Source organism: Heteronotia binoei, chromosome 1 (genome assembly GCF_032191835.1).
Source record: "Heteronotia binoei isolate CCM8104 ecotype False Entrance Well chromosome 1, APGP_CSIRO_Hbin_v1, whole genome shotgun sequence".
NCBI lineage: Eukaryota > Metazoa > Chordata > Lepidosauria > Squamata > Gekkonidae > Heteronotia > Heteronotia binoei.
In genome coordinates, this window is record NC_083223.1 from 207,887,892 (window position 1) to 207,895,754 (window position 7,863).

The following is a 7,863-nucleotide window of genomic DNA, read 5'->3' on the forward strand; positions in this document are numbered from 1 at the left end:
ATGACAAGGGCACCAAGGCCCGCGGGTTCCAGGTGGGAGACAACGTCCTGGTCCACAGGGGAGCGATGGGCCAGAACCAGGGGGACCCGTGGCGGGGACCCTTCCAAATCACCCGAGTCCTAGGTCCCCTGACGTACGAGGTCCAGTGCGGGCCTCGCGCCCGCCAAAGGAAGACCCTCCATGTGAACAGCCTAAAGGCCTGGGTGCGGCGGGAAGCGCGGCCGGAGCAGGGGCTCTTGGCCGAAGATCCGGGCGAGCTCCAGGACGGAACCCTGCCCTGGACGACCGCAGGGGGCGCCGGGGGAGGCCCGGTGTTGGACGCCGCTCTCACCCCCAGCCAGCGGCAGGAGCTGCAGAAGGTCCTGGCCGAGTGCTCGACGGTATTCTCCGACCAGCCGGGCCTGACCACCCTGGTCAAGCACCGGGTAGTAACCCCCGCAGGCCAGGTGGCACGCGCCCGCTGGAGGCCCGTCCCACAGAAGCGCTGGGACATTATCGCCCGGGAGGTAGGGGAGATGCTGTGCCTCGACGTCATCGAACCATCACAGAGTGAGTGGCGCAACCCGGTGGTCCTGGTGCCAAAGCCCGACGGCAGCGTGCGCTTCTGTGTGGACTACCAGGAAGTGAACAAACTGGCCAAATTCGATGCCTACCCGATGCCACGGGCCGATATCCTGATCGACCAGCTGGGGGAGGCCCGGTACCTCTCCGCCCTGGACCTCACCAAGGGCTATTGGCAGGTGCCCATGCACCCGGCCAACAGGGAAAAGACCGCCTTCGCCACCCCACAAGGCTTGTTCCAATTCAAGCGCATACCTTTGGCTTGAATGGGGCTGCGGCCACGTTCCTGCGACTGGTGGACAAGGCCCTAGCCCAGTGCGAGGGTTACGCTCGGGCCTATATCGACGACATCGTGCTGTGTAGTCCCACCTGGGAGGCCCACCTGCTCCACCTCCGCCAGGTACTCCAAGCCCTGCAGGCCGCCGGGCTCCACGCTAACCCGCGGAAAAGCCGCCTTGGCTTCCAGGAGCTAAAATATCTAGGGTTCCTAGTAGGGAAAGGCCAACTCCGACCCCTGCCAGAGAAGGTCCGCCCTGGAGCAGCAGCCCCGCCCACGCACCAAGAAGCAGCTACGGCGCTTCTTGGGATTTGCGGGCTACTGCAGCAAGTTTATCCCCAACTTTGCGGCAGTGGCCACCCCGTTGACGGACAGCCTGCGGAAGGCGTGCCCGTATGTCCTCCAGTGGGGGCCAGCCCAGGACGCAGCATTTGAGGCGCTGCTAGGGTGGCCAGACCGTCCCGGGCACCCGGGAATGTCCCGGTTCTGGCCCCCTACTCCCGCCTCCCAGGCTGGCTATACCGGGACCATTTAGAGGTCCCGGTTTAGCCAGCCCCGGAGGCGGTGGGCCGCGGGTGCCGGCGGGGAAGGCGGCGAGTGAGGGAGGGACCGTCCCTGCGCGTGCGCAGGGCCCCTGCACACGCGCAGGGACGCTCCCTCCCTCACTCGCCGCCTTCCCCGCCCGCGGGGCCCGGCGGCGGTGGCCTCTCCGCAGCCTCCGCTGGTCGCTGGAGGCCCTCCAGAGACTCTGGAGGGCCTCCAGCGACCAGCGGAGGCCGTGGAGAGGCCACGCAGCAGCCGGTGCTGGTCCCGGAAGGCCTTCCAGAGACTCTGGAGGGCCTCCAGGGACCAGCGCCGACCCGCGGAGGCTGCGGAGAGGCCGGCGCTGGTCGCTGGAGGTCCTCCAGAGACCAGCGGAGGCCCTCCCCGGCCTCCGCAGCCGCCGCCAGCCTCGCCAGCAGCACCAGCCGCCGGGAGGAGAGGCCGTCACCCGCCCTGGAAGAAGGTAAGCAGGGAGGGTGGGGGCCGAAAGCGGGGGGGGGGCTGGCGGGAGGGGGTGGTCTTCCTTCCCTCCCCCCTCCTTTCCTTTCTTTCTTCCTTCCTTCCCTCCTTCCTTCCCTCCTTCCCTCCCTCCCTTCCCTTCCCTTCCCTCCCTCCCTCCCTCCCTCCCTCCCTCCCTTCCTTCCTTCCTTCCTTCCTTCCTTCGCTCCCTCCCTTCTTATGTGACACAGACTGTTGGACTGGATGGGCCACTGGCCTGATCCAACAGGGCTTCTCTTATGTTCTTATGTGACGCAGAGTTTTGGACTGGATGGGCCACTGGCCTGATCCAACAGGGCTTCTCTTATGTTCTTATGTGACGCAGAGTGTTGGACTGGATGGGCCACTGGCCTGATCTAACAGGGCTTCTGTTATGTTCTTATGTGACGCAAAGTGTTGGACTGGATGGGCCATTGGCCTGATCCAACATGGCTTCTCTTATGTTCTTATGTGACAATACTGACTTTGGTGGACCCAAGCACTGATTCAGTGTAAGGGAGCTTTGTGTTTGTGTCTTCTGGTGCAATTTTGTTCTCAGATCCTGTATTTACTTCATCAGTATATGGGATAAGGCACTTTCTCAACTGTGCTGCATAATGCAGCCTATTTATTTTGTCCTGTTTGCTCTGTTGGCTCTATCTGCGCCACCTTCATCACTTTCGGGGTGTGGATCCCCCAGTGGGGTGGTCTCCCGACTCCCTCCGCCGGCTGTTTCTGATAGCCCTGTGCCCCCTCTTTCATTTGATATGTGTCCCGTGCGGGTGCCACCCTCCCGCCGGGAGATGCCGCAAAATGAGCCCCCTTGAGGCTTATGGCGGTAGGGCTCGGGGGAAGCGAGCTAGACTGCTGTTCTTTTGAGGGGTTATAGAGTGTTTCGAGCCCGTCCCTGTGGCATCGGTCCCATCGTTGTAGGGCCCAGGGGGCCGGCGCAGCGGCCCGCTGAAGCAGCCTGTCGGTCACTTCCGGGTTCCTGTCCTGCATCTCAACCTGTGTTATTAGTGACAGGCTGCTTCGGCGGGCCGCTGCGCCGGCCCCCTGGGTCCCACAATGATGGGACCGATGCCACAGGGACGGGCTCGAAACACTCTATAACCCCTCAAAAGAACAGCAGTCTAGCTCGCTTCCCCCGAGCCCTGCCGCCATAAGCAGGGTGACGCGGGGAAATGATGTCACAGGAAGTGGTGTCACTTCCTGTTTCCGGCGGTGGCATGACATCACCGGAAGTGACGTCACCGGAAGTGCCGTCACCGGAAGTGACGTCACTTCCTGTTTCCGGGACACCCCTGCCTCCCCCCTTCCCCCCCAAGGTGTCCCTGGCTGGCCTTCAGACATTATGGTCACCCTAGGTGCTGCGTAAGAGCCTCTCCCATGACCCCATGCTGAGCAACCCGGACTTCTCCCAGCCCTTTGTGTTACACACGGATGCTTCGGGGACCGGTATCGGGGCGGCCCTGCTCCAGGGGGGCCCCGGGGACGAACGCCCGGTGCTATTCATCAGCTGCAAGCTCCTGCCCGCCGAGCGGGCGTACTCCACAGTAGAAAAGGAGGCCCTGGCGGTCAAGTGGGCTGTCGGGGCATTGAAGTTCTACCTCACCAACAACCCTTTCGGTTGGTGGTGGACCACGCCCCCCTGCTGTGGATGTCGTGGATGAAGGACTCCAATGACCAAGTCCTTCGCTGGTATATGTCTCTTCTCCCCTTTTCCTTCACAGTGCACCATCAAGCCGGGGCCGACTACCTCTCCCGGGTCTTCGAGGAGGAGGCGGAGAAGCGAGGGACACGGGGGGGGAGACCCCCCGGCGCCTGCCAGCCGTTCCAAGCCCTCGTCGTCGCCCCAAGAGCCTTCCCCACCTCTCTAAGCCCCCATGGCGGCCCCACCCCTCACCTTGACTGACGGGGCGCCAGCAGCCACCCGAGCAGCGCCTCCCAGACGACGAGCCCGACTCCGAGTCCGCGAAGTCTGGCCAGGGCAAGACGCCGGGGAGCAAGAGGGAGAAGCTGAGCCCAGCACCGGGCCAGGAGGAGGAGAGCCGTTCGTCTCGTCGCAGCGCGAGACGCCCCATCGCAGCACGCAGCCGAGGGCTAGGACGCCCGAGGCACGCCCAGTCAGCCCCGCCCTGGCTCGCCTCGCCCAGGCGTCTGGGGCTTTGAAGGGGGGAGGAGCCAGAGAGGGGCAGGACCCGGGAAGGGGGAAGGTTGGGTCGGGAAGCATAAAAGGAGGAAGGGAGGAGGTCGCTGAGGAAGCTGGCTGATGCTCAAAGAGGCTGCCTCGCGCGAGAGAGGGACAGGAGCCGCAGCACAGCCAGGAGGGGAACAGGGGCCTGCGGTGAAGTAACCCAGCGCCCACCCCCCTGTTTCTGAGACCTCCGGGGAACGCCCCAGAGTGCCCGGGAGGGGCAACGGCGACGCCAGGAGACCGGGAGGGGTACCGAAGACCCGACAGGCCCACAAAATTAATGCAAATAATTGTTTTTTCATTTGAAGTCATGTGGGGAGAGCCTAATCTCGCACACACACACGGCCTGCCGCCCTAGGCAAATGCCTTGTAGAAAAATCCCAGCAGGAACTCATTAGCATATTAGACTACATCCCCTAATATCAGCATATTAGGCCACACCATCTGGGATAATCAAGTGCAAACTGAACTGTGACAATAATGTTTCCAGGCCCTGCAGCAATTCCGGCCGGCCGGCCAGGCTCCAGGGAGGGTTCTGCACACTACATCTGGGCCATGTGATCCCTGACTGGCCCTGAGGAGGCTGCTACACAGCGTGGTTGGGCCCCACGATCCTCGCTGGCCAGCCAGGCCCTAGGGAGACTGCCACATGGCTCAGTTCAGCCCAGCAATCCCCAAGGGCCACACCAAGTAACCTCAAGGGCCATATACAGCCCTCGGGACTGAGGTTCCCCACCCCTGGTATAGCAGGATGGTGCAGCAGAATCGTACAATAGTACAGTAGGGAAGGCCAACCGATCTAATAGATACCCATTGCCTCAACCAAAAGCCTGGTGAAACAGCTCCATTTTACAGGCCCTACGAGAGGCTAAAGCCAGGTAGAGCCCGGATCTCCATAGGGAGCTGATTCCACCAGGTTAGGGAACTATTGGTTTTAATTGCATTCTTTCAAACCAGGACAATTTTGATTGTTTTTTTTTTAGGTCTTTTAAAAAGGTGATTATTTTGGCTAACCTTGTATAATTACATATTTTTAGGTCTCTTGAAAGTTTAAAGTTATTGTGGTACTTAAATAATTCCATGATTCCCCCCCCCCCATTTAAATGGATAGTTTGTTTTGATAGATTCAGAGGCATATGAGGTTTGTTTTATTGAGTATATTTCCAATTTTGTATTATTAATTTTTAAATCAGAAATATGACTGAAACTCTGTAGCACATCTTCCAGTCCTTTTAAATCAGGGGTGGGGAACCTTTTTCTGCCAAGGGCCATTTGGATATTTATGACATCATTCGTGGGTCATACAAAATTAATAACTTAAAAAGCAGTGCTCTGCCAAGAGAGAACTATTCAGGCTGGCAAAATTAATGTAAAAAATTGTTTTTCTATTTGAAGTCATGTGGGGAGAGCCTACTTTGGCATGCACCTCCCCCTGACCCGCCACCCTAGGCAAATGCCTAGGTCCAGGGCTTTTTTTGTAGAAAACCCAGCAGGATCTCATTAGTATATTAGACCACATTCCTTAATATTAGCATATTAGGCCACACCATCTGGGATACTCAAGTGCAAATTGAACTGGTGGTAGCTGGCGCCCAACCCGCACCTCTGCCACCCTTCCCTCCCTCCTTCATGCAGAAACTGCAGCTGGTCCAAGAGCGAGCAAGAGAGAAAGTAATGGTGGAAGATGCAAAGAAAGGAAAATAACAAATTGGGGGGGGAGGGATAAAGGGAAATAAAGAAATGGGGAAGAAAGGAAATGAAAGGGAAATAAATGGGGAAGAAAGAGGAGAAGAAAGGGAAATAAAGGGGGAAGAAAGAGGGATTAAGGGAAACAAAGAAATGGAGGGAAGAAATAGAAAGAAAGGGAAATAAATATATGAGGGGGAAACTTACCTGAACTGTGACAGTGACTTTTCAAGGACCCACATCAACCAGCGTGGCTGGGCCCCACAGTCCCTGCTGACCAGCCAGGCCCCAGGGAGGCCACCATGTGGCTTGGCTCAGCCCAGCAATCCCCGAGGGCCAGACCAAGTGATCTTGAGGGCCCCATACGACCCTCAGGACAGAGGTTCCTCACCCGTTTTTAAATAAATCAGATTTGTGAGATATATAACCATGTCATCTGTGAATAGGCTTATTTGGAAACTACGACCATTGATGTTGATTCCTTTTATATCAGTCCTTTTCCTAATAACTAACAGTTTGATAGAAATGGCAAAAGCAAAGGTGATAACGGGCATCCCTGTCTTGTGCACCTTGTAAGTTGAAATGGTGAGGAACTCAAGCCATTCACATTGATTTGGGCTGTGGAACCCAGAGAGAGTAGCTGAATGGTGTGCAAAAAAAAAATTGCCAAAGTACATATGGATTATTTAAATAGTTCATTTCTAGCCTATCAAAACCCTTTTCTGCATTGAGTGCTAAAATTAGTGTCTCAGCCTGGTTAGCATGGGAGTACTATATGAGATTAAGAGTTTTTCTTACATTATTTTGATATGGCATAAAGCCCATCTGATTGGAATGAATGCGTTGAGTAATGAAAGTGTTTAAGTGATTAGTATGGGCATGACAAATTTACCATCTCTCATTAATGAAATTGGTCTGTAGGATTCAGGGTGGTGTCTTTTTTTTTTTAGGAATTACAATAATGTTAGTTTCATAATATATTTGAGCGATTTTTCCTTGAAAAATTAATAGTTACAAGAAGCAGTGAGAGGATCGGCTAATAAATGAAGATACATATAAAATTTGCCAGGAAAACCATCCCCACGGTGGGACTTGTTCTTTACATTTTTAGAAGTGTTAATTGGTTGTTCCATGAGATCTTTATGTTCCAGGGTTATTTTCTTAAAGGAGCTAAAAGAGGTTAGAAACCACCTAATTCACGGTGGGGGGGGGCTCTCAGTTGTGTATAATTTTTTTAAGTATGTGGAGGAGGACTTGAGAATTTCTCTAGAGTTGGAGGTAAAGTTGCATTTATGGTTTTTAAGGTCAGCACATTTAGATGACATTTTCTGTCTAATTTTCCATGATAACTTGTGTAGAGTTTTAGGGGTCTGATGCTAGTGTTGTTTTAAGTACAAAGGGTTTTTCTAAATTTTGGATACTCCTATGGTCTCCAATTTTTTCCTTTTGATTATTGTCTATAAATTTTAGTACTACACTTTTTTTGTGGGGTTTCTGTGGGGGGGGGATTCTGAGGTTTGAATATTAGATAGTAGTAATAATAATAATAATAATAAAACTTTTATTTATACCCCGCCCTCCCCGCCTAGGCAGGCTCAGGGCGGCTAACAAGACATGGTAAAACCATGATACAGATAAACAATAGATAATATAATTAATAATTTAAACAATAAAACCAATAAAACAATATGACATTAAAATACTCTAACTTGTATTTTTCTTTTTCCTGCTTATAGGATGAGGCCAGAGATATGAGTCTTCCTTGGATGATGGCCTTAATAGCATCCCATACAACATTTCTGAGGACATCATTATGCAATTGATTTCAAAATAGTTAGATTTCTGATTCAATTTTTAAAAAGATTGACCAAATAAAAGATTTATTTTAAAACCATTGAAATTCATGTTTATTATTCATGTTCTGACATAATTTGCACCCAATCCAGGCATGATCTGACCATATTTGAGATCCTATATTGGTTCAGATTACAGATTTTAAAAGCCCTTCATCAGTTCTCAACAGATAACAAAAGTGAATGTAGACTTTATGGCATGAGGTAAAATAGCTGTAGTCCCTCTCAGCAGTATGTTGCAGGTGCCAAATGATGCATAAGCCAAATTC

General features: G+C 53.5%; 1 long non-coding RNA gene across 1 annotated transcript in view; it reads left to right on the top strand.

Annotated features, from left to right (window-relative positions):
• Positions 1-7,635, top strand: part of LOC132577381 (uncharacterized) — a 50,815-nt gene extending 43,180 nt beyond the window's left edge. The window contains exon 3 of the long non-coding RNA XR_009555824.1: positions 7,478-7,635. This is a non-coding gene — a long non-coding RNA (uncharacterized LOC132577381). The remainder of the gene's footprint in view (positions 1-7,477) is intronic.
• Positions 7,636-7,863: the final 228 nt, after the last annotated feature.